Below are 21,855 nucleotides of genomic sequence, written 5' to 3' on the forward strand. Positions count from 1 at the left end.
GCCTGCTGGGGGAGATGACTTTGTGGAGTCTGACTGGTACCTGAAGGGAGTGAATGTAAATTGCCAAGTTACCAAAGTCATTGAGATTGTCTGATGGAAAAAGTATTGTACAAGGCAATAGCACTGCTCTGTTCCTTTGGAAGTAACTTTTTAAAAAATGTGCATCTCAAAAGATAAAAAGAAACATGAGAGGGAGAGGTGAAGAATCAGCAGGATTCATAAAAAAATTCAGAGCCAACTGACTTTAAATGTGACAGATGGAATGTGAATTAGATAAATGTCCTATTGTTCGATAGCAAATTCTAATAAAAACCATTATTTACTTTTCATGGTGAATTTTGAGGCAGTATGCATTCTCATTACCTAGTAAATTGTGTAAAAATAAGACAAATTCAAATTCATGAAAATAGTCTGTTGGCAATGGTGCTCCATTTCCTCGTTTATTTTACTTGCTCACACATTCCTCTGTGCTGACAATTTTGAAGAATTAAGATATGTATGGTTTCGCTGGTAGACTTATAGAGCTTTTAGTTAAAGCTTGGTTTTAAAGGTCCATCAACTAATGAATGGATAAAGAAGATGTGGTTTATATATACAATGGAATACTACTTGGCAATGAGAAAGAATGAAACCCTGCCATTTGCAGTAATGTGGATGGAACTGGAGGGTATTATGCTAAGTGAAATAAGTCAAACAGAGAAAGACAGATATCATATGTTTTCACTCATATGTGTAACTTGAGAAACTTAACAGAAGACCATGGGGAAAGTGAAGGGGGAAAAAAGTTACAAACAGAGAGGGATGGAGATGAACCATAAGAGACTCTTAAATACAGAGAACAAACTGAGGGTTGATGTGGGGGAGGGAAAGTGACAGGGGAGAGGGGAAAATGGGTGATGGGCATTGAGGAGGGCATTTGTTGGGATGAGCACTGGGTGTTGTATGTAAGCGATGAATCACGGAAATCTACCCCCAAAACCAAAAGCACATTGTACACACTGTATGTTAGACAACTTGACAATAAATTACATTAAAAATAAATAAATAAATAAAGACTGGAATTTAATAGGAGTCATGAAATGAAATATTGACCTCAGGCAGCTGTAAATAGCTATTTGCCATTGGGGCATAGACTCTTCCTTACAGTCAATTATAATCTTTTACTTGCCGTTGAAAGATCTTACACCTGACTGTACCCCTAGAACCTAGTGCAATGCCATGCATTAGTGGGTGTTCTGGTCATGTGCATCATTGCTATGGGGTGATTGTGGGGGTCATCATACACTAATCTACAGTCTTCGTTGACATTTAGGTGCTGATTCTACAAATGATGATTACATGGGGCTAATGAAATTGGCCATAAGACTTGTTATACTTGCTGAAGATGGCAAGGTGGACTTTACTTAAGGTGGGGGAGTATTGCAATAGGTATAGGAACACTGCAATGGGGTCTTGCAGTGGGGGAGAGATGGAGTTCAACTTCCAATATAGCATGGGCAAGTGAGAACTGACAGCCAAGGAGAAGGGTAGAGGGTCAGTGGATGGAAAATTAGTAAGAGGAAACATCAGGGCTAAGGGGAACTTCTGGCTAAACCCACCTAACAAGATGCTTGCTGAAAGCAGGCCTGGGTGATCAGACACCACCTGGGGAGGATGGGGAAGGATGAGGAATCTATTTGGATATCAAGGGTGATCCAATAGGGAGGATGGGGATTCTTGTTAAACTGACTTAGCAGAACTCTTGCTAAAACTTAATGATGCAGAGATGAACACTAGGGTCCAGAAGTCAAGGTCTGGTTGTAAAATAGCTCAAGGGAGCCTGAGTAGAGTTTGTTCAATAAAAGAATCTTTACATTATTTACTCATTTTACCCAGGTTGAAAATTGAAGGGAAAAAATATGGATTTTTAAAAATTATCAATTAAAAAACTTAGATAATAAGACATATTTCTTCAGTTTGGGGAATATTCCACATAATGAGACTATGCTATAATATTTAGATTACAGCCACATGATGAAAATAATAGAAACTACATAGGCATTTCATTCATATGGGCACACAAAGTGTGAAGTAATTAATTAAAAAATTTTTTTGGAAACAGGATGCTTTTCTGGAAGGAGCCAGAAGTTGGTTATAAAAATAAAGAAAATAAAGAGATAACACTCTAAACACAGAGTGAATACAATTTTTTAATTTTAAGCAGGAAACACTCAGGGCTTATACTGAAAATATTTCTTACCACACAAATTATTTAAAGTTCCCTAGACCTAACAACTTCATCATCTCTTCTTTAATATATTTAATCATGGAGCAGGTATTGACGCTTTCCTCAAAAATATCTCATGTTAGTCATTTCCTCTTCATACTCAGTGCCACTCAAAAGTTGAGGGTTTTGTCACCACAAAAGCCTAATTAATAAAATGTCCTCCAGTGTGGTCTTCCTGCCTCAAAATATCATTTAAAACAAAACAAAACACAAGAAAAGTTATTTGGAATACTACCATAAGCTTAATTTTTTAAAAAATTACTTATGCATAGAGTTTCTGTCATTAAAAGTAAAAAGTGTATAATGGCTCGTGTTGTCTTTCAAGACTGGAAATGAAGATCCATGAGAACTGCAGCTACATAACCTATATATTTTAAAATCCACTTCTCCTCAACAGGAATTTTTAATAAACCACCTGGATTGTGGTTCATGAAGCTAGAATGATCTTTCTTCCTCTCTTTCCAAAACAGATACTATATACATTTAAGGAAAACCTTTTTCATAAAGGCTTCACAGCCCAACTTTCACACAACAATCTTTTTTTTTTTCCAGTTTCCACATTTATATGATCGCATTTAAGGCCTCATAATATGATGATAAGCAACTTGCTCATGAAACAGTTCTCAGTGTAAGAAAGAAAGGGACTTCTATACGTCAAAGGCTTCTCAAAATTTATTGTGCCAGGTGGGGTTGGGTTTGAGTCATACCTGTAAACAGACCAACAGAAAGCAGAGGAGGATTTTTTTTCTGGCTTGTCCTCAATAAAATGTAGATATTTTTCACAACCTTAGTTATAATGATTTATGTGTTAGTGACCACAATCAGTAATGCTTGAATGAGACTATTTGAATAAAATGGTCAAATCTAAAAAAAAAAACAAAAAAACAAAAAAACAAAAAACCAAGATAAAATCTTCATCATAAGTTTTGAGATGTAATAAGATGACTTTTTTTTTCTGTTTTATAAGGAAAGTAAAAAGCAGGATATTTTTGGGGTGCCTGGTTAGCTCAGTCAGTTAAGCGTCTGACTCTTGGTTTTGGCTCAGGTCGTGATCTCGTGGTTTGTCGGTTTGAACCCCATTATCGGGGTTGATAAGAAGGCTTCCGAGAAAGCTTTCTGAGAAGGCTTTCTGAGAGAGGTGAGGGAGCTACAGAAGAAAAGTCTGAACTAGCAGAGGTTGGTTCAAGAGGTTTAAAGAAAGAAGCCATCTTCATACCATAAAAATTCAAGGTAAAGCAGAAGTACTGATATAGAAGGTGCAGCAAGTTATCCAGAAAACTAGCTAAGATAATTAATGAAGATGTTTACACTAAACAATAGATTTACAATGTAGATGACAGTCTTATATTGGAAGAAGGTGCCTTCTAGGACTTTCATAGTTATGAAGGGACAAGTCAATGCTTGGCTCAAAGCTTCAAAGGACCGGCTGACTCTCTTGTTAGGGGCTAATATAGCTGGTGACTTTAAGTTGAAGCCAATGCTCATTTACCATTCTGAAAATCCTAGGGTCGTTATGAATTATGCTAAACCTATTCTGCTTGTGGTCTCTAAATGGAACAAAACATCTGTTTACAATATGGTTTACTGATATTTTAAGCCCACAGTTGAGCTGTCCTGCTCAGAAAAAAAAAATTCTTTCAAAATTACTGCTCACTGATAATGCACCTGGTCACCCAAGCAAGAGCTCTGATGGAGATAGACAACAAGATTAATATTATTTTCATGTCTGCTAATACAACCTCAATATCCATTCTGCAGCCCCTGGATCAAGAAGTAATTTCAACTTTTAAGTCTTTTTGTTTAGGAAATACATTTTGTTAGGCTATAGCTGCCCGAGATAGTGGTTCCTCTGATGGATCTGGGAAAAGTAAATTGAAAACCTTCCAGAAAGGATTCACCATTCTAGAGGCAATTAAGAACTTCATGATTCATGGGGAGAGGTCAAAATATCAACATGAACAGAAGTTTGGAAGAAGTTGATTCTAACCCTCATAGATGAGTTGGGGGATTCAAGACTTCAGTGGAGGAAGTAACTGCAGATGTGGTAGAAACAGCAAGAGAAGTAGGGTTAGAAGTGGAGCCTGAAGGTGGGACTGGATGGCTGCAATTTCATGATAAAACTTCCATAGATGAGAAATTGCTTCTTATGGATGAGCAAACAAAGTGGTTTCTTGAGATGGGATCTACTCCTTTTTTTTTATTTTTTATTTTTTTTATTTTTAAAAAAAAATTTTTTTTAATGTTTTATTATTTATTTTTGAGACAGAGAGAGACAGAGCATGAACGGGGGAGGGTCAGAGAGAGAGGGAGACACAGAATCTGAAGCAGGCTCCAGGCTCCGAGCTGTCAGGACAGAGCCCGACGCGGGGCTCGAACTCACATACCGTGAGATCATGACCTGAGCCGAAGTCGGACGCTCAACCGACTGAGCCACCCAGGCGCCCCAGAGATGGGATCTACTCCTGATGAAGATGCTGTGAAGATTGTTGACGTGACAACAGAGGATTTATAATATGACATCAACCTATTTGATAAAGCAGCAGCCGGGTTTGAGAGGATTGACTCCAATTTTGAGAGAAGTTTTACTGTGGGTAAAATGCTATCAAACAGCTTCCCATGCTACGGAGAGATTGTCCATGAAAGGGAGAGTCAATTGATGCAGCAAATTTCACTGTTGTCTTATTTTAAGAAATTGCCACAGCCACCCTGGCCTTCAGCAGCCACCCCCCTGGTCAGTCAGCAGCTGTCAACATCGAGGCAAGACCCTCCACCAGCAAAAAGATTATGACTCGCTGAAAGCTCAGATGATGGTTGACATTTTTTAGCAATAAAGTATTTTTTAATAAAGATACATACATTGTTTTTAAAGAAATGATACTACAGCACACCTAATAGACTACAGTATCATGTAAACATAACTTTTATATGCATTGGAAACCCAAGCATTATTTTGACTCATTTTATTGCATATTTGCTTTATGGTGGTGATCGGGAACCAAACAGGCAATATCTCCAAGGTGTGCCTGTACTCTGATTAACATAAGGAGGTTCTGCAATATGGCAATGAAATAAAATAAGAGAGATGTGACCTTTAGTCTTCATGTGTTGGTTATGAATCCTGTGGGTATTAGTGACAATGGATTTAGTTCAGCCACAGAACCATTTGCAATCAATAATCCCTAAGTATTATTTCTCCACTTGTTCCCTAACACAAATATCAATAAATCTGACTACTACATGCAAAATTTCCAGAACTTTTTGTGTCTTTTTCTTATATGTGATGGATATCCTGGTATCACCAAGTACTGGGACAAATGTGAAAGAAAGGGGCCAAAAATCACTAATAAAAGAAATTAAGAGAAAGCAGAGGCAACGCAGGAAGCAGAAGGAAACTTCAAATAAACCATTCTTTAAAAAGAAAATGTACAGAAAATAGAGACAAAAAGGCATGAATAAGAGAGTTTAGTTTTTAAGAATTAAAAACTTTACAGGTATTTTTTTACAAATTCAATGAGAATGTTGGAAAATAAAATTGAAGAAATGTCCCAGAAAATAAGATAAAAGAGTGAACAAAAGGACAGCATAGAAATTATATAAACATATATATTAATAAATATATTAAATTTAAATTTTATATTATTTAACATAAACATAATTCCCTTTTTCTCCTTTTATGTATTGTCCAAACTATAGAAGTTTAATATCCAAACCACAGGAGGTCCACATAAAGAAAATAGAAAAAATGATGAGAAGGAACACTATAATTTCAAGTAATCAAAAAAAAAAAAAAAAAAAAAACAGAACTGAAGGATATGTGTCTCTAAAGTGAAAAGACTCTGCCCAAGTGCCTAGAACAGTAAATAAGATATGTAAAACTAAGACACATGACTGTATGATTTTGTAATGCCAGTGATAATAAGTTCCTTAGGGCTTTTTGAAACTCAGAATCTCATTTGAATTGATGATAAATTTGCAAGCTATAAGAGAATGAAGTAATGTTTTATAAATTATGAATGGAATCATTTGTTTTTAATTGTTTTTGATGTTTATTTATATTTGAGAGAGAGAGAGAGAGAATGTGTGAGCAGTGGAGGGGAAGAGGGAGAGGGAGACACAGAATCTGAAGCAGGCTCCAGGCCCTGAGCTGTCAGCACAGAGCCAGACGCAGGGCTGGAAGATCTTGACCTCAGCTGAAGATGGATGCTTAACCAACTGAGCCACCAAGGCACCCCTGAAGGGAATAATTTTAAACCTAGAATTCTATATCCAGTGAATTTATTGATCAGATGTACATGCACAGCAAATACTTTAAGATGTGTTTCCTGTGTATCTTGAGGTAGTCAGGATAATAAATCCCTTAAAGGTGTACACATCTTGGGGCCCCTGGGTGGCTCAGTCGGTTAAGTGTCCGACTTCAGCTCAGGTCATGATGTCACAGTCCATGAGTTCGAGCACCCCGTCAGGCTCTGTGCTGACAGCTCAGAGCCTGGAGCCTGTTTTGGATTCTGTGTCTCCCTCTCTCTGCCCCTCCCCTGCTCATGGTCTGTCTCTCTCTGTCTCAAAAATAAATAAAACATTAAAAAGAAATTTTTTTAAAGATGTGCACATCTTAATCCCTGGAACCTGTGAATATGTTACCTTACACGGCAAAAGGAAATTAAGGTTACAGATAAAATATGTTTACTAATAAGCTAATCTTAAAATAGGGAGATTATTAAAATGGATCTAATATAATCACCATGGTCCTTAAAAGCGAAAAGATGGGAGAAGAGGGGGTTACATCAATGCGGTGTGAGAAGGATTCAACCCACCATTGCTGGCTTTGAAGATGGAGGGGTCACAAGCCAAGAAATGTAGGCAGCCTATAGAAACTAGAACAAAGGTTCACCCTCAGACCTCTAGGAAAGAATGCAGCCCTCTGCACACCTTGATTTTAGCCCAATGTGATCTGACTCGGTCAAACCTCTAGTCGACATAACTGTAAGGTAATATGTAATAAGACACTTTTAACAGGGCTATTATTTTGTGTGCCAAGATTTAAATAAAACTAAGCAAATAAGATAATGAAGCCATTATTAACTTCAAAAAAAAGCAAAAAGTTGTGAAAGAAAAGACATGTACTCTTAGTATATTACTTGAATAGAATCTGCATAGCCATAATAACAATGAAAATGTTGTGAACAGGCTTTTTCTAACAACTATGATACATCTATTGCACGAGAATCAAGGGGAGAAGAAAGAATAGACAATGTAAAAGCTGAAGACTTCAGTCCCTTAAGAGGAAGTCAATTGATGATATCTAAAATTTATGAATCAAGACAGCAGTATACACGTATTATTTGGAGGAACAGGTAAAAAAGTTACTTCACGGCAGGGGGAAACAATTAGTAGACAAGGATTCTTTGTTATAACCTTTTAACACTTTTTGACCTTTTAAACTATATGCTTCTGTTTATAGATTAAAAAATGAATTAAAAAGAGAAAATTTCGGGTGCCTGGGTGGCTGAGTCAGTTAAGCTTCAGACTTGATTTTGGCTCAGGTCATGATCTCACATTTGGTGGGTTTGGTGCTGACAGCATGGAGACTGCTTGGGATTCTCTCTCTCCTCCCTCTCTCTCTCTCTCAAAATAAATAACTAAATTAAAAAAATTTTTTAATGTTTATTCACCTTTGAGAGACAGAGAGAGACACAGCATGAGCGGGGAAGGGGTAAAGAGAGGGAGACACAGAATCGGAAGCAGGCTCTAGGCTCAGAGCTGTCAGCACAGAGCCTGACATGGGGCTCATACTCATAAGTGGTGAGATCATAACCTCAGCTGAAGTTGGACACTTAACCAACTTAGTCACCCAGGTGCACCTGTACATTAAATCTTCATTTGCATGTCTTAGTGTTTCCTTAGTATAGATTCAAAACTATTTTTCCAGAAATTGAGCATCCACCAATGTGTATTGCTTTTTTAAAAAATTTTTTTAATGTTTATTTTTTTGAGAAAAAGACACAGATCATAAGTGGGGGATGGACAGAGAGAGGGGGAGATGCAGAATCTGAAGCAGGCTCCAGGCTCTGAGCTGTCAGCACAGAGCCCGATGTGGGGCTCGAACTCACGAACTGTGAGATCATGACCTGAGTCAAAGTCGGATGCTCAACTGACTGAGCCAGCCAGGCACCCCAATAATTAAATTAAAAAAAATTTATGGAAAGGAGTATGCTAAAATATTATCTATGAAAGGCAACATTATAAGGAAAATTATGGGCTCGTCTGCTATCAGCCAACCCCATCTTCATTCCCTGCTTTTGTTGTCCGCATAACACTTAGCCACAACTGACACTTAAAATATTCTGCTCACCTATGTGTTAGTTGTTTTCCCAGATTATTAGAATGTAACACCCATGGGGTCTGTGGGCGGCTCAGTTGGTTAAGTGTCCAACTTCGGCTCCGGTCATGATCTCACAGTTCGTGGGTTCAAGCCCCGCATCAGGCTCTGTACTGACAGCTCAGAGCCAGGAGCCTGCTTCAGATTCTGTGTCTCCCTCTCTCTCTCCTCCTCCTCCCCTGCTTGTACTCTGTTTTTCTCTCTCTCTCTCTCAAAAATAAATAAACATTAAAAAAAAAAAAGAATGTAACAGCGACGAGGAAGGAGATAGTATCTATTTTCATCATCTCTGTGTCTCTAGAACCTAAAACAATGCTTGCTAAAAGAAATTCAGTACACAGAAATGAAGAAATGAGATTTTTAGAACTCTGCAAAAGTAAATGAACATTTATTTCTTTAAATTGGGAAAAAAGAAGAAAGTCATTTCCATTTTAAAGAGAAAGAAACAAGTGCCGTGTAGGAAAAAAAAATAGGCAAGTGAAGCGGCTCAGCAAGCAGGGAGAGGTGGTTTTGTCTTGCTGCTCTGAGAGATCAAAGGAGGTGAAGCCAAGTACAGGGAGCATGAAAACTACATTCAAGCCTGTGAAAGCACAGGAGTTGAGCTATCAGAGGGTCAAGGAACCGAGATCAGAGTCTCGTTTTCAATTCTGACCTATCTCATTCAGTGTAGGGTGAATGGAGCTGGTGAAATGGTGGAGGCACATGACTGGCTTTTTTTCCTTCAGCTATGCCAAAAAAAAAAAAAGTAGATTAGTGGATGCTATGCAAAATTTTTTTCTGGTCTCTAGTTTACTGACGCACAAGTTAATTGATTGACTAACAATCTCTGTTCATAGCCTAACATCAGTTAAAATACTATTTACAGTTAACTTAAACCATCTAGTCACCTGTCGTTCATACCTTCCCTCCTTCAGCCTCAACTGTGTGCTATCTCTGTTTGACTGTCTGTTTTCCCGGATTTACTCCATAGATTTATACACAGCAAGTGTTCCGGCTCACCTTAAAGCATTTTTTTTTTGCTTGTTAGAATCCTTGTAAAGAACATCCATTGCTCCCCAAACACCAGAATTGTTTCAGTTTAAAGAACAACGTGATTCAGCTTCAGAGGCTGTCATTTATCCTGCTGTGCTCCAGTTCTCTCACGCTATGTAATCTCAAGAACTTTCATGAAAAACTCAATCTGTGCCTCCCATCACCAGCCTTACTTAGCTGCCTTGGTTGGAACTTCTACTTGTTTTTATGTGTAGTCTGAGTTTTCAAATTCATCCTACTGCCATCCATGATATTTCTTTTCCCCACCATAAAAGAAAAATTGGTAGAAATAAGCATGTTGTATTTCTCTCACCCGACTAGAAAGGAAGCATTGTCTCTAGTTCATCATTCCACAGCTTATTTATCTTTATGTAAATACTGTTCATGCTTAGGCTAAAGTTCTTTGCCATGATTACTAAACATAGTTCATTTTAGCTTACTTTTGTATTTTTACTGGATTTTTTTCAAAACTGAGTTTCTTTAACGAGCTTAGCATCTTGTAGTTCTAAAGCTTTAATGCATATTTTTAAATACTTGAAACATTTGAAAGTTGATAACCCATTTGCTGGGTTATTCCATCATCCTCCCTCCCGTAATATCCTGATAACCTTGCCTCTCATTACATATGGTTGCACTGAGTCCCTTATAGAAGAATATTAGAAAACTTCACTGCAGTCATAGAAAAGGAGACTGACTCCAAGAAAACAATTGCAATGTCTAAGCACTGAGCCATAATCTTGTTATAGCCATCATTGAAGGAAGCTATTACCAAACTAGTATTTCTGGCTTAATTAAAATATTAATTTTACTCATTATATCATGGAAATTATGTACATAATAAATATGAGGTCACTGTGAAATATGTTTGTGATATTTCTTAACAGACTTTATTTTTTTAAGTTTATTTATTTATTTTGAGAGAGAGGGAGAGAGAGAGAGAGCGTGCGCGCACACATGCACACACACACACAAGTGGGGGAGGGGCAGAGAGAATCCCAAGCAGGCTCCACGTTGTCAGTGCAGAGCCCAACACAAAGGTTCCAGCTCATGAATCATGAGATCATGACCTGAGCCAAAATTGAGTTGGATGCTTAACCCACTGAGCCACCCAGGCACCCCTGTGATACTTCTAATAATTTATATACACTTAATAAAAAAAATAAATAGCAGTTTGAGATGGCCAAACAGGTTCCTACTGGGAGTTCCTTTGTTGATGCACAATGGCTATGTTGTTTATGTATATACAATTCAGAATGACTAATAGGAGTAATGGTTTATCCAGATGCCATTAAATCTCTTTCATGGGAGCACATGATTATCTTGTGTGACATGAAAATCTTGGCAGTGTACTCTAACTTCTCATTATCTCAACTTCCTTATAATCCTTGACAGACTTAATGAGTCTGAAAGAAGAGCTCAGAGAACTTGGCAAGGTAGATGAGGGAAAAAAGTTAGAAAAGAAGGTGAGGGAACAAAAATAGGTGATCAGTGTTGGTCCCTGGAGAGAGACAAAAGATCCTGAAATTCTTGACATTAACCTTAGGGCTTGCTGGCTAACTTAAGGGCAGATGAAAGCTATATTAGCCAATCAGAACAAGGCTGAAAGATCTTGGGATAAGAAAAGCTTGTGAGGAGTAGGGTGGATATTAGAAAATAAGGTCAGAGAGAAGAAGATACATCAGTGAGGTAATGAAACTATAACTCTGGATCTAGGTAGGTGTTTGTGCATGACACAACTATGGAACCCGTGTTTGTAATCTCCATAACCATGAAACATTTCAGATGAAAAGAAGCCCATATCTTTACAGATTTCTACAATTAGTTTCAACGTGTACAGAGGAGGATACATGGAGTTATTTTTGAAGGGATAGCATATTTTTTAAAATAATATATATTTTAAAGGTGGATTTCCAGAATGTTCTTACCTCTACGAAGATGAAGCAGGGGAAAATTGTGTAGCTCCTAAACTCTTGACTTTGATGATTCGGAAACATGTTTTCCTGTTGGGACATGAGGAAAGAATACAGTAATTTAGAAATGGTATATCACATGGTGTGCCTGTGGAAACTCTGTAAATTCTCATTACAGAACTTTGTTTTTACATTTTGCATCCTGAGTTATTTCTTTAAAATGTTAGAAACATTAATATCTTTTACTTGTATTGCACCTGGCATCCACAAGCATCTTTCTTTTTGAAATGTTACTGCTGGCTTGAGAGATCATCAAACACTTTCACCTCCACTCTGGTGCAGGCACAATCCAATATCCAACATCTGACCTTATCTGTCACAGAGATAGACACTATGGCCATGGAAATAGTGCCTTGAAGTTCACATTGTACCATAGCCACACCTTTCCTGCAACTCTGTGCATGCTCCTCCCCAATTCCGTCACAATATTAAACATTTCTTTAGATGATCTTTGTCAATAATCTGACAAGATACTCTAACCCCAGGAATATGGTGAAGGAGGAAGAGGTCCTGAACTCTGGTTTGCAGCTGGAGCTCAAATTCCAAGAACATTCCACATTATCCCCACCACCTAGTTTGGAAAATTTACAAAATAAAATGTTTGTAATATGAAAACTACCTTATTAGATGTACATCAATCTAAACAGTGGAAATGTTCATGAAGAATTATTATACATTTTGATTGTGATCCTTATTAAAAAATAATAGATAGCTGAATCTCTTTCAGATAGTTAAGAAGGCAAAAACTTACAGAGTCAAGACCTTATGGGATCAAAATTAAATGTGTATTTGGAATTACTGGCAGAGAATGATATGCAAAAATAAATGTGCATACAGCAAAGGATACAATCAACAAAACTAAAAGGCAACCTATGGAATTGGAGAAGATATCTGCAAGTGACACATCAGATAAACTGCTAGTATCCAAAATCTATAAAGAACTTATCAAACACAACACAGAAAAAATAAATAATCCAGTTAAGAAATGGGAGAGGACATTAATAGACATTTTTCCAAAGAAGACATCCAGATGGCTAATAGACACGTGAAAGGTGCTCAACATCACTCATCATCAGGGAAATTCAAAATAAAACCACAGTGAGATACCATCTCACATCTGTCAAAAGGGCTAAAATTAACAAATCATGAAACAGCAGATATTGCGAGGATGTGGAGTAAGGGGAATCCTCTTACACTTCTGGTAGGAATGTGAACTGGTACAGCTACTTTGGAAAACAGTATGGAGGCTCCTCAAAAAGGTAAAAAACAGAACTACCATCTAACCCAGCAATTGCACTACTAGGTATTTATCCAAAGGATACCAAAATGCTGATTCAAAGGGGCACATACACTCCAATGTTTATAGCAGTACTATCCACAATAGTCAAATTATGGAAAGAGCCCAAATCCCTATCAACTGATGAATGGATAAAGGAGTATATATACACATAATATATGTATATATATATATATTACATACATACAATGGAATATTACTCAGCCATCAAAAAAGAATGAAAGCTCACCATTTGCAAGGATGTGGATGGAGCTAGAATGCATTATGCTAAGCAAAATAAATCAGTCTGAGAAGGACAAATATCATATGATTTCACTCATATATGGAATTTAAGAAAAAAAAACAGATGAACATGGGGGAAGGGAAAGAAAAATAAAATAAGGTAAAAACAGAGAGAGAGGCAAACGAGAAGAGACTCTTAACTATACAGAACAAACTGAAGATTACTGGAAGGGAGGTGGGAGAGGGATAAATTGGGTGATGGGCCTTAAGGAAGGCACTTGTTGGGATGAGCACTGGGTGTTGTATGTAAGTGATGAACCACTACATTCTACTCCTGAAACCAATGCTACAATATATGTTAACTAACTTGACTTTAAAAACTTGGAAGAAAAAAATGTGCATAAACAACTCATTGAAGATAGAAGAAATATCTAAATTACTACATTCCTCCATGGATAAAGCTGAAATGGTGGTCAAGTGCGATTTTTTCTGAAGTGTGATTTTTTTCCTGGGTTGCAGTATCATGAGGAAGCCCCAAAGTTGATATGTGCCATATTCTAAGTTGAATTGTTATAAGAGGTTGGGGTCTGCTTCCCTGCTGAGGGGAGCCAAACCAACTCATTACTTCCACTCGCTCTGCACAGTTCAGTAGTTTTCAGTAGAATGCCTCATTTCAAGAGGTATTTGGAAAAAGTATACGGGAATTGAGTTGTCATAATGGGTTGGACCCTTTCTTGACATTCAGGGACAAGGAGCAGGGATGCTACAGCATGTGTGGCAGTGCATAGGATGGCTCTACACCTAACAAAGACTCATTCCTGCACTCAGCTCCACTTTGTAATGTTCCACTTTAAACACATCCATTGTAGTTTAGTTGAAATGATAAAAAAAAAAAAAATACAAGTTACGTGAAAATTCCCTAACTTCAGACAAGGGTATTATAGACAGGGAAACTTCAATGGAATAAAGACAGTGTTTCCCCATTATAAAAATTTTACTTATGTAGAGAGTTCTGTGCACTCAAGATCATTTCTGACTACATTCAATTTATTTACTTATTTGTAAAAAAAATTTTCATGTTTGTTTTAGAGAGAAAGAGAGAATGAGAGACAGAGTGCGAGCAGGGGCAGGGCAGAGAGAGAGGGAGACACAGAATCTAAAACTGGCTCTGTGTCAGCACAGAGCCTGTCGTGGGGCTTGAAACCACACACTGAGATCATGACCTGAGCCAAAATTGGACGCTCAGTCAATTGAGCCACCCAGGCACCTCCTGACTACACTCAATTTAAAAGGTTTTCATTGTATGGATTAAATTGGTGGAGATTCATGACATGCAGTGATCTCATTAATCTTATCTTAGCATAATGATAAAAAAAAAACTGTGATGAAAAATATACATATTTAAATTATTTATTTATTTTGGGGGTCCTCATGCTTTTCAATTCTGCTCTGAAATGTTCAGTCTCACAAAGAGACAGTAAGGCTGAGGATAAGGGGTAGCAGGAAAGTAGCCTGCCCTCCCACTATTTGACAAGGAAGGGATGGCTTATGAGTCAAGGAGACAAGGTTGCATGGCTTACGGCTTTCTTGCCAGCACCACACTCAAGAAAGCCACCTTGTCAGGCTAGGAAATCCAAGCAGCAAGACAGAGCAGGGAGGACTCACTTTGGTGGGGGCTGAAGGCATCTGGGGGAGGGAGTTCTGAGCTGTCTGCAAAGAACCTTCACAGGAACCCTGGGAGAAAATCAAAGCTGATGGTGAATTAGTTCTACCACGAAAGATCAATCCTAATTGACAATGACAAAAAAATGAATTAAATGGCATCCGCCAAACTTAAGAGGAGAATGAAAGAAAGAGAGAGAGAAGCTGATGGCTGATGGTTGGGACTATTGCTTCCATCACAGGTCTTATAGCCCTTACTCGCCAGCACGCTATAAGCACAACCAGCCAGGAGGATTACCCAGGGCAGCCATTTCCATGTGAATCTCCCTCTCCTCTCCAAAATATAACATAATGTAACCCTTTATGAAATTTAGACTGTAAAGTGAAGGAGTGATGTAAAATAAAATGTGATCTTTACTAAACTAGAAGGAAAACAATCATTAGAATCACAGTGGCATATTACAAGCATCATTTAAACCATTTTTCAGTCTTGGTATAAGTTACCAGAGCCTTCCATTCAAAATGAAGACATTATTCCTTCAGCTTTTGGTGCTCTCCCTTGGAGACCAGGAGAGAAGGTAAAGAGGAGCGTTTGACAACTTTTACATCACACACTGACACTCATCATAAAACTAATAAATTTATGCTAATTTTATTTGAATTTTGTTGAAGTCATCAATTATTATAGATTTAAATAAAATCAGAAGCTGAGTAAAACTACCATATGGCAGTTATAGGTGAGCTAACCACAAAGCACTGGCCTATGTTATATCACATATACTAGGCTTTAGAATCAAAGTATCTTGATCTTTTTAAAAATTTTTTATTTTTTAAATTTTTTTAACATTTATTCATTTTTGAAAGACAGAGAGAGACAGAGCGCAAATGGGGGAGGGCTAGAGAGAGAGGGAGACACAGAATCTGAAGCAGGCTCCAGGCTCCAAGCTGTCAGCACAGAGCCTGACGTGGAGCTTGAACTCACGGACTGCAAGATCATGACCTCAGCTAAAGTTGGCCACTTAACCAACTGAGCCACCCAGGCGCCCCAAAGTATCTTGATCTTTTAAATAAAGTAAGGCAAATTTCTGCTGGGATGTTCAGTTTTGTAAATTATTTTGCAGAAGTATTTAATGCTTATTTAACCTATTTAATGGATTCCATCATATACCTACAAGGCTAAAGCCTAAAAATTCCTGTGCTGAACTTCAATTACTATTTGAGAGCCATAGACTCGTCATTTGAGTGCTTCTTGGCACTGTATATACACAGTGTGGTAGTTTTAAAACATGCCCACAAATTCTTTGATGCTCCTCATTTTAAGAGGTTGAGACTAATTTCCCTCCCTGATTTCTCATTTCTAGTGAGTAGAATATAGTAGAAGGGATGGTTTGTGACCTCTGAGAGTAGATCATAAAAAGCACTATGACCTCATGTTACTCTTAGATGCTGGGTCTGGACCAAGTTGGTTACCATGCTATGAGGAGAGGCCCATGTGGCAAGGAATTTGGCCTCCTGCCTCAAGCCAATTAGGAACTGAGGCCTTCTGCAATAACGAAGTAAGTGAAGCATTTGGAAATGGATCTTCCTTCTACAACCAACCTTCATATAAGCTCCCACTTATATGTAGCTCCCACTAAGTCTGACAGCAACAAAATGAGACATTCTAAGCCAGAACTACCCAGCTAAACCACTCCCAGACTTATGGACTCCCAATCTGTGAGATAATAATTGTGTATTATCTTAAGCCGCTAAATTTTGGATTGATTTTTTACACAGTAATAGATAAGTACTACAAGTATTAACAGATTTAATTGCATATTAAATAACAGTCATGATGAAGGGTTTTGGGTGTGTGCTTTTGTGGTTTGTTTTGTTTTTTGTTTTTTCTTGTTTTTGTTTGTTTGCTGGTTTGCTTTTATAAAGAAACATTATCTGTCTTGGGGAAGGGAATGCCTAACTTTAAATGTTCGTGGAACAGAAAAATAAGAAGTCAATTATTTGAAGTGATTATTTTGTTTTCTTACTCATAACCCATTCACTTATTTAGTCTCCAACATACATATTGCCATGTCTGCCCTGACTCTTCCCAGTTTGTTCCCAGATTGCCATCATGAAGGGCACAACTGGCTGATAAACAGCTACGTTTGGGATGGGGGCAGATGAGACACAGAAGTGGGGGTAAATCTCAAGCGAGAGAGTTCAAAGGAGATGCAAATAGGAAAGTGGGTGTTGTTCATTGTGTGTTATTTCTTGATTAAACCACGTAAAATTGCTGCTTTTGCAGGTCACAGTTGGTTGAAAACTGGCAATTTCATTTGATATAATATGTACAATATATATTTAGTTTTATATATAATATGTATATATTAAACACCAATCCTTATTGCCTCTATGGCAAAAAAATTTTTTTTTAGTTAAATAGAGTAGCCAAAACAAAACAAGAAGGAAAAATGAAAGACAAGAAGAGAAAAAGGAAGGAAGGAAAGAAGGAAAGAAGGAAAGAAGGAAGGAAGGGAGAGAAGGGAGGAGGGAGAAGGACTATTGGTTAGTTACTTTCATACAAGTGGTATGATTTGAGGATTCTGTTTGTGTTCTGCCTTTGTCAATCACTGTATAACCTTGTGCAAGTCACTGAATCCTCGCAACCTCAATTTTCTCATCCATTTCATGGGTGTAATAGCAACACCTACCACAAAGTTTGTTTTGAGGGTCAAATGAAATACTGTATGAAGAGAACTTTATGAAGTGCTATTCACTCCAAACACACTGTGGATATGGGACTTGGTACTCCAATCCTCAGATCCCAACCAGATACATGGGTTGTGCCTTTTTGTATACTGAAACAATGTTTGGGATCTTTGCAATAAGCAAAATAGATTATATTTTCTAGGTGTTATGAGCTCAGAAGTATCTCCCAAAATCCATATGTTGAAATCTTACCCACCCCATAACTCAGAATGTGACTATACTTGGAGATAGGGCTTTTAAAGAGGTAAATAAATTAAAATGAGATCATGAGGGTAGACCTTAATCCAATATGATTTATGTCCTTGTTAGAAGAGATTAGGAACACAGAACATGTGAATACACACAGAACACAGAACATGTGAATACACAGGGAGAAGATGGCCATCAAGCCAAGAAGAGAGGTCTTGGAAGAAACCAACCTTACTAACAGTTTGATCTCAGACTTTTAGCCCCTGGAACTGTGAGAAAATAAATTTCTTTTGTTTAAACCACACAGCCTCAGCAAGCTAATACCCTAGATAACACCCACCAGGGTGTTAGAGTGGGATCCCATATGCTATTTGAGATTCAATCATCATTTAGGACTGGCTGGTATCTGAGTAGCAGTTTTGTTTTTTGAAAAGATTATTAGATTTTCTGAAGGGGTTTTTTAAGTACTATAACAAGTTGTATAATCTTAAAAAATTTCTATATAGCTATAGAAAAGTTGAAAGAATTATTCAAATGTAAGTTATTTTGGTAGTTTTTTTCCCCTCACTTGGGAAATTTTAAAATTTTTTCACAAGGAAAGTAATATACACAGAAAAAATCTACTTTATTTGAATATGGCTTAACTGTGGCAAATTTAAATTCTAGAGTGATTTTCCTTGTGGGTGCAAATGGAATGCTAATTAATGTTAATATTTAGTCTTGCAGAAACATAATTAGAGAGGTAAATCTGTTACATTTTTCTCTCAAACCAAATAATGCACCCCATTAGAAATATTTAAGGACAATCAGAAATTTGGCTTCACTTTGCTACATCTACTCATCATTAGTGCAAAACATTGAGAGGGGACTAGACATTATTGCTACTTTTGTAATATTATTGAGTTCTTAAGGTATATGAATATCACTGGAAAAATCCATATAATATTTTCAAGGCAAAATTAATATAATTGTGTTGCACCAATGTATTTTGTTGTTGCCAGAGATCCCTACAATGTTATTCTACATTTTATTACCATTTTATATATTGTTTTAATACCTTATTCCATATTAATTGATTTACATTATTGTCCCTCTGTGCCTCAAGCAGTGCATAAATATAAACTCACCCTCCTTAAGATAATAACTGCATTGACTATTGATTACAGCTTCTATTGAAAACTTCACAAAAATATTAAAATCTTCCATAACACAATAGCCTTGTGTGCCCTAGGGTACTGTCATAATGTATTGTGTTTAATTTCAGGGAATGTTTGAGTAAATTGTCTTTTCATCAACCCATAGTAACTTAGCTGGTAGTTATATATGCTGCATTTTCTCTTTTTTTTAGTTTATTTATTTATTTTGAGAGAGAGAGAGAGAGAGAGAGAGAGAGAGAGAGAGAGCAAGGGAGGGACAGAGAGAGGGAGAGAGAGAATCCCAAACAGACTCTACACTGTCAGCGCAGACCCCAATGCAGGCCTCAAACTCATGAATGGTGACATCATGACCTGAGCTGAAATCAAGAGTTGGATGCTTAACCAGCTGAGCCACCCAGGTGCCCCTATTCTGTATCTTTTTAGAGAGAGAGAGAGAGAGAGAGAGAAAACATTAACATACAAAAAGTTTCTTCTTTGTCAAGCTCTAATCTTGATTTTTTTTAAGTTATGTTTATTTTTGAGAGAGAGAGACAGAGTCCAAGCAGGGGAGGGGCAGAGAAAGAGGGAGACACAGAATCTGACACAGGGTCCAGGCTCTGAGTTGTCAGCACAGAGTCTGACGCAGGGCTCAAACTCACAAACTACCAGATCAAGACCTGAACTGAAGTCGGTTGCTTAACTGACTGAGCCACCCAGGTGCCCCTCTTTCTCCTCTTCTTGTGTGCTCCATCACTGTCTCATATCTAACCATACCATGGTGGTGTGTCACCTTGATTTGAGACGCTTAAAAGTTTTATGACTTTTCTTACATTTTTATGATGGGTTTCATACAGAAACTCTCTGAGAAGATCTGCTTTCCACCAACATTTTAAATTTTTTTTTTCAACGTTTTTATTTATTTTTGGGACAGAGAGAGACAGAGCATGAACGGGGGAGGGGCAGAGAGAGAGGGAGACACAGAATCGGAAACAGGCTCCAGGCTCCGAGCCATCAGCCCAGAGCCTGACGCGGGGCTCGAACTCACGGACCGCGAGATCGTGACCTGGCTGAAGTCGGCCGCTTAACCGACTGCGCCACCCAGGCGCCCCTCCACCAACATTTTAATTCATACCTAACTGGTAATGGGTCTTATGAAGCAGTAACTGTCTTTCTCCCTTATGCTCTGAGTGCATGCTGTGATGTTCACCTCTGGCTGAGATGCAATCCATATATTATCTATGTAGCTACACTCTCTCTGGCAAGTAAATGAAGGATTTTATTTTCCACCTTTTAACAGGAAAACCAATTCTTCATTAGGAATTGAGCTGAAAACATTTCCTTGTTGCTGATGCTTAGTTAAGTAAGGTGTTGTAGAGAAATTTTATGACCACTCTTATGTAAGTTTCATTTTCCTAATATTCTAAAATCTTTTCAATGAAGTATGTTCCATTGTCTTTTATTATCTAGTATTGTTGTTGAAAAACAAGTGTAACCCCACTTCTCACTTCTCTGTAGGTAGTTGATTTTATTCTTTTAAGTTTTTAGAATCTTCTCATTATTCCTGATTTGAAAAAAAATTAGAATTATATGCCTAAGTGTGGGTCTTTTTAATTTATACTGCTTGACACTTAAAAAATTTAATGTTTATTTATTTATTTTTTTAGAGAGCGAGAGCAAGAGGCAGAAAGCATGGGGGAGGGGCAGAGAGAGAGAGGGGGAGAAAGAGAATCTCAAGCAGGCTCCAGCCTCCACACTGTCAGCGCAAAGCCCAATGTAGAGCTTGATCCCACAAACTGTGAGATCATGATCTGAGCCAAAATCAAGAGCTGGATGCATAACTGACTGAGTCACCCAGACACCCTTGCTTGATACTTTTAATCTTAAAATTTGTGGTTTTTCTTAACTGTGGTAAATACTCATATTATTTATTTGATTAATGTCTCCCATGTCTTTCACTGAAAATACTTTTAATGTGTATTTAACCTCTTTATTTGATTTTCCATGTCTCATCACTCTCTTTTGTATTTTTTATATTTTGAGGTCTACATTCTTGGAGATATTCGTCTATCTCATTCAGTATCCTTGTACTTTAGAAACATCATACCGTAACAAGGAGGTGTATAAGTTATTATACCCCTTTTTGTCCTCATATACATTGAAAATTAGATATTGTAACTTTCACAAGTAACATCAATTTGTCATCACTAAATTTTAAGTAATTGCTTACCACAATTATATAATCTCACAGTTAGAATGGGCCAAGATCCAATATCAGGGCAGTAAAATAATCTAGAATTTAATGAATGATTGCTAAGCACATGTAAGTAGGCTAATTTAAAATGTTAGAAACTTACGATGAAATATGGACAATTTAAATTCACAATTGAGGTCATAAAAAGCAGAACTGAAGCTATAGAAAGGCAGTTCAGTGACTGAGAGAAAAATTTCCTTGTTCTTCTAGAATACAGAAATAAAAAAAGGTTAGAAATATGTATGTGAAATAGAAAATGGAGATGTACAATACACATCACTGTAGATTTTTTTTTTTCAAAGGGGAAGTAGATTCAAGTCGAGGCCCCAGATTTCTTATTAGATGTAGTTCTTCCCAGGAGCTGGTATGGAAATAAGGCCAATGCCACTACTTCTTGGAAAAAGGTCCAGCCAGCCATTACCATGTATGTTTCCTTTCATTGTCAACTTAACAGGATGTTTTTCCAAAGTCACAGCTGGTTAAAGGAGGTGGGCTCTGGGATTGCTTGTGACTGCCCAGTAGAGGAAAGCCTAGGGAGAGCAGTCTTGGACAGTACACTCTAGATGTTGAAGTCAGTATGTTTTTCTTTTCTCTCTGATGTGTGTGTTCTGGATTTCTTTTTCCTTGCTGTTGGGATGGTGAGATGCAAGACCTTGGGGAAGACAGAGGAGGCCATTGACTTGTTGGGTCCCTACACTATCATAGG

This window comes from Puma concolor, chromosome C1, assembly GCF_028749965.1.
Source record: "Puma concolor isolate L17-30 chromosome C1, mPumCon1.1.hap2, whole genome shotgun sequence".
NCBI classification, from domain to species: Eukaryota; Metazoa; Chordata; class Mammalia; order Carnivora; family Felidae; genus Puma; species Puma concolor.